The sequence below is a fragment of the Aethalodelphis obliquidens genome, unplaced genomic scaffold, assembly GCF_003676395.1.
Source record: "Aethalodelphis obliquidens isolate GAN/ISIS:26980383/991018 unplaced genomic scaffold, ASM367639v1 scaffold67, whole genome shotgun sequence".
Lineage (NCBI taxonomy): Eukaryota > Metazoa > Chordata > Mammalia > Artiodactyla > Delphinidae > Aethalodelphis > Aethalodelphis obliquidens.
The window spans coordinates 6,325,637-6,331,691 of NW_020838011.1; positions in this window are offsets into that span (position 1 = coordinate 6,325,637).

The following is a 6,055-nucleotide window of genomic DNA, read 5'->3' on the forward strand; positions in this document are numbered from 1 at the left end:
ATTCACAAAAATATTGAAACCAGAATATTTAATGAACTTGCACAAATGAAAGTGAAAACAACTGAATGCCCTCATCCCTAGTCCATCATGGAAAGAAAATTTTAAAAATGCATTTTACAAAATAAGATATAAAATGGCCAATAAATATATACATATTTATATAAGTATACTAAAAATTGATAGGTATAAGAGAAATACAAATTAAATGCAGTATGACACATACAAATTAAATGATATATAACACAGAAAATTAAATAAAAAATCAGGATTTAGAAAGGATGCAGAGTAATTGTGCTTATATACAGTGAAATGGGAGTATAAGTTGCTATAATTACTTTGGATAATGATTGACCCTAGTTAGGAAAGCAGGACAGACTTTGTGACCCACAGTACAGAAATACCTCAAGTGGCCATTAACAGTAGAACAGATAAATTTTATACATTTTTACACTGAAATTTTATACCAAGAAAAATGACTAATTATTGCAACAATAAATAGTATGTTACATCTCTCAGAAAAATGAGCAAATGATGTCAGACACAAAATCTATTTCTGTATGATTCATTCTTTATAAAAAGTTCAGAAACAAGCAAATATAATACATGGTGATAGAAACTTGAAGAACAGTTTGGAGGCAGGAAATGACATGATCATGGTTTCTGATATGCAAGTAATATATTACATCTTGATATGTTGGATGGTTATTTTCACTCTAAAACTTCATTGAATATATACTAATGCGTCATGGATTTTTCTTTAGATACGTTATTGCTTCAACAGTTTATTTAAAAATAAATTCATGAGATAAAACTAAATTAGGACTTAGATAAAATAACTTTATATAAACTTAACAGGAATCAAATGAGGTTATAAAGTAATGAGCTGAAGAGTCAACTCAGAAAAATGTAAAAAGAACATCTCAGGAAATCTAAAATAAGGAGAAAGAAATATTAAAGAAAAAGGCCGAAATAAGTGCAATAGAGTAGAGAATAAGAAGTTTAATAAAACCAAATTATTTGAAAAGATTAGTAATGTAGAAATATCCTTGGCATAACCTAACAAGAAAAAATGGCTATAACTGTGTGGTATAATTTTTACTATCATTCAATAGAAGAAAAAGAAAGATTTATTAGTATGTGTTGCTGGGAAGAATGGCTGAAAATAAGGAGGAAACCCAAACAAATAAAACAACTAAATCCTTTCAGAATACCACATATATAAGTGAAATGCATATGAATTAATGATAGATCCTAAATCTGAAAATCAATAAAAGAAAATGTAGGAGAATATTTCTATGATATAGATATGCAAAAGGGCTTCATAAATAATTCTTTATAACTGTCATGGCAAAAAAAATGAATTTAGTTACCACAAACAAGTATTTCTGTTTACTGAAGGACACAGTGAATAGAGTTAATGAACATATGACATATTGGAAGATAACTGTAATGTGTGAAAATGACAAGGGAGCAGTGTCCAAAATGTATGAAAATAATCAAGTGACATAAAGACCACAGAATGAAATCAAATACATTATGAACTTAAAGTCTACAACAAGCTAAAAATAGTGTGAAACCATGATGAAACTAATTAGTAATCAGAAAAATGTGAGAATGAGATATCACTTATGATGCTGAAAAAAAAGATTGAATGAAAAATTAATGCCAACTGAGAGCACACAGCACAAATAGACATTTCCAGAAGCAGCTTTTAAGGATGCATTTCAGAGTAAAGGAAGATAACTCCTGAAAGATAATTTAAAAGGCAAGAAGGAATGAAGAAAGAATGAAATAGCATGCATCTATATTTATTTAAATGACTCAATGTATAAAATAACAATAAATTTATCTAATTTGGAAGTTTAACATTTGTTTAAAATTCTTGGCAAATTTCAAGTTTAAACCTTACAAAAGGAAGAGTGCAGAGCATAAATTTCAAACCAGATGAGTATAAATGTCAAAGAAAATGAAAAATTTGAATAAAGAGAAATTAAGATAAACTTCAAATTCAAAATATAACTCATAAAGAGAAAAATATAGGCAAATAGAAAGTGCACAAAATTGAAAACAAAATAATTAATATGATGGAAAGAAGCCCAAATATATTAATAAGCACTACAATTGCAAACGGACTAAGTACAGAATGCAGAAAAGTAAAAATAATTGTTTACTGGAAAATAAAATCCAGCCGTGTGCTGGTTATCACCAGTACATACACCTAAAAATAAGAGTCCTTAAATATCCATTTAAATGGATATTCTAGGCAGATATAAATGCAAAAAGTCTTACATGGCTTTATTAATGTCATTAACATTTACTTCTATACACAAAATATTATTAATAATGGACAGAGTACCAGATAAGGGAAAATTAATTCAACAGGAAGAAAGAACTGTGTATACTTGTATGCTCTTTACATGATTGTCTTAAATATTTATAAAGCAAAAATTGATTCAGCTGCTGATATGGGTGAATAAATGCCTAACTGATTGGCTGTCCCTCATACAATAACTGAAAGTCTAGATTAAATACAAAAACAATTAGAACAACCTTAAGATTTTGGAGAGTGAACCAAAGCTGCCAATTTCTGGAAGGCTGTCAAAACTTTAAAGAAGGGTGGATGAAGAATGAGAGTTAATAGGTACTGGGGTTCTTTTTGGAATAATGAAAATATTCTAAACTTTGATGGTGGTTATGATTGTACAGCTGTGTCAATACACCAGAAACCACTGAATTATATACTTTAAAAGGGTGAACATTATGGATTATGAATTGCAGTATAACTCAATAATACTGTTATACATATACAAAGAAATATTTGAAGACAGGATTGTCATAGGATGAATTTGTTTCCCTTTGATTTCTAGCCTGAAGTTAGGCCTCAGCCACAGCACTGTATGGGGCAGATAAAACTGTGGTATTTTACAGTCTTCTGGCCTAGATTTAGTAGAGAATAAGAAGTCACTGCCCACATTTCTAGTAGATCCCTGAAAGATACAAGCATGAAGCACACAACAATGAGCCTACTGAGGGGGAAAAAGAAAAAAAAAAAAAAAAGAACTAAGCTTTGAGCCAAATATCAACCAAGAATTAAGGAGAAATAAAGACATCTTCAAATGAAAGGAAATCAAGAGAATCCATCACCAGCAGATGTACATTATAAAAAAAGCTGAAGACATTCTTCAGATGAAGGGAAATCATACTTGAGGGAAAATCGAATCTTCTGGAATAAATGAAGAGCATCAGAAATAGCATGTAATGTGGTAAATAGAAAATATTTGTTTTTTCCCTCTTAGTTCCAATAACATTCATATATCCTTTCAAAGCAAATTTAATAACATAATATACATATGGATGTAATACATATAACATAGGTGGCATAAAGGGCGGTGAGACTGGAAAATGTATCTGTAGAGTGGTAAGGTACCCATATTTCACATAAAGCAGAAAAATTTAACTATAAATACATTATGAAAATTTAAGGATGCATATTATAATCCCTAGGGCAATTAAGAAGGAGAAGAAGGAGAGGAAGGAGAGAAAGAGGAAGGAAGACCAAGGAAAAAGAGGAAGAGAGAAGCAGCAAATAGGTATAGTTAAAAACAAACTAAAAAGAAATTCTAAAAAAAATATTAGTAATAATCACAAAAGAGGCAGAAAAGGAAGAACAGAAACAAAAAATAGAGGGAATAAAGAACGGAAATTTTAAAATGGTAGTTGTAAATCTCTTCATATCAATAATTACATTTACTCTTAAAACTGTTGAAAAGGACATAAAATCAAGTTCCAACTAAATGCTGCGTATGTTAAATGCCCTTTAAATATAAAAAATAGTTGTTTTCAAAACAAATAGGAAGGAAAATATTATACAAACCAAAAGAATAAGAAGAATGAGATGGCAATATTAATATCAGATAAACTTTAACACAAAAAGTATTTCCTGAGATAAAGAGGAACATTGTTTGTAATGATACAAGGAACAGTACTAAGACAAACTTAGAAAACTTAAACTACCTCACTTCAAGTCCTATTATAAAATGATATTAATCAAGACAGAGTAGTATTAGCATAAATATTGATAAATAGATCAGTAGGCTGGAATAGAGAGCCCCTCAGTTTTATGATCATCTGATTTTTAGAAAAGGCACCAAATCAATCCTATAGAGAAAGAAATGCCTTTTCAGCAATTGTGCTGGCATAATTGGATACCCACAAAGAATAAAACAAAACAAAATAAAACAAAACATTGACTCTACCTTATACCATATACAAACAAACAAAAAAATTGAGGGTAATTTAACTATAAATTAACTGTAAAGCTTTTAAAGAAAACATAAGGTCCTAGTGATTCGGGAATACGTAAAATTTATCTAGAAAAATTACTGAAGGAAATAATGTTTCTTTTGTTTTAAATGATAAATTAGACCTCATCAAAATTAAAACCTTTTGGCTCATCAACCTACACTATTTGAGAAGTTTTAAATACAAGCCACATACTGGAATAAAATTATTTATAGATAATATATATGATAAATACTTACAGTACATAGTTATATGTACTATGATATACATATACTACTATACTATGCATATATATAATACTGATATACAACATATACTTAGAATACTTAAAGTCAATGTTATCAAAAGAAAGAATCTAGTTAAATAATAAGCAGTATTTTAACAGATATTTTATCAATGATTCAAATGCCCTACAAGCACATGCAAAATTACTCAACATGATTAGACATCAGGCAATGTGAAGTAAGACCACAATGGAATACTACTTTACACTCAGCAACATTACTAAATGTTGGTAAATTTCCATTTGCTTCTGGAAATGTTATAGCTTGTTTGTGGGTGTGTAAAAATTCCCACATCTTTAAGAAACATTTTAACCATTTCTTATAAAACTAAATATTTCAAATATTTCTTATAAAACTCACCCTATGACCCAGAAATTCCACTTTCAGGTAGTTACCCAAGAAAATGCAACATGCGTTTCACAATAGCTTCATACTACAATGTTCATAGAAGCTTTATTTTTAATAGCCAAAAACTGTAAACTTTGTCATCCATCTGTGTGAGGTGGAGAGTGTGCTGACATGGAAAACACACAGCAAACTGAATGACTCTCAAAACCTTATGCTGACTGAGATCAACCTTTTACATAGAGTAAATACTGCATGTTTCCATTTATATGAAGTTTAACAAATGGCCATATATGTAATAAACAGGTATAGCTAAATATAGTAAATCTAGGGGATGAGTATACATGTGTTCAATGTAAAATTCTTTCAACTTTAACAAATGTTCAAATATTTTCAAAATAAAAATCTTATAAATTGGTAGAAAAAGAAAGAAATTTACTATAAGAAGTAGATATTTCTATAGCCATGTGTCACATAAGGATTGCCAAGCAGAGAAAACAGAATATTTCTTTAAATCTCATTAATCTTACTTTACCTATAAGCAGCATTTAACATTGGCAAACACACCTCATTGATATATCAATATTTTTAACTTGGCTTTTAAGAAACACATGTGCTCTTCCTTTTCTAAAAAAATTTAGCAAGCCCTTCATAATTTTCTTTGCTGAATCACCTTACGTTTTTGACAAACAATCGTTGGAGTGTGCCAGAACCAAGATATTTTCTTCTCTCTTCTATTTACAAATATTATTTGGGTGCACTCATTTGGTCTCTTGCTATAAAATACTGTGTATATATTTTCAGCTCACAGTTGTATATCTTTTGGCCATAAACTCTTCTAAATTCCAGAGTTTTCCTACTCAATATCTCCATTTGGAAGTCTAATTTCATCCAAAGCTTATAATATCCAAATACTGAGCCACTGGTATTTTCCAAAACATTCTATATATGCAGTCCTCCTTACTTAGTTAATTACAGTATCATCCTTCCAGTTGGCCAAACTAAAAAAAAAAAAAATCACTGTCGAGTCCTCCTCTTTCTTTTTCTCTCATACCCATTCCTACCTACTAGACTGTTCTATTAAATCTGTCTTCAAAATATATTCAGAACCTGGCTACTTGTCT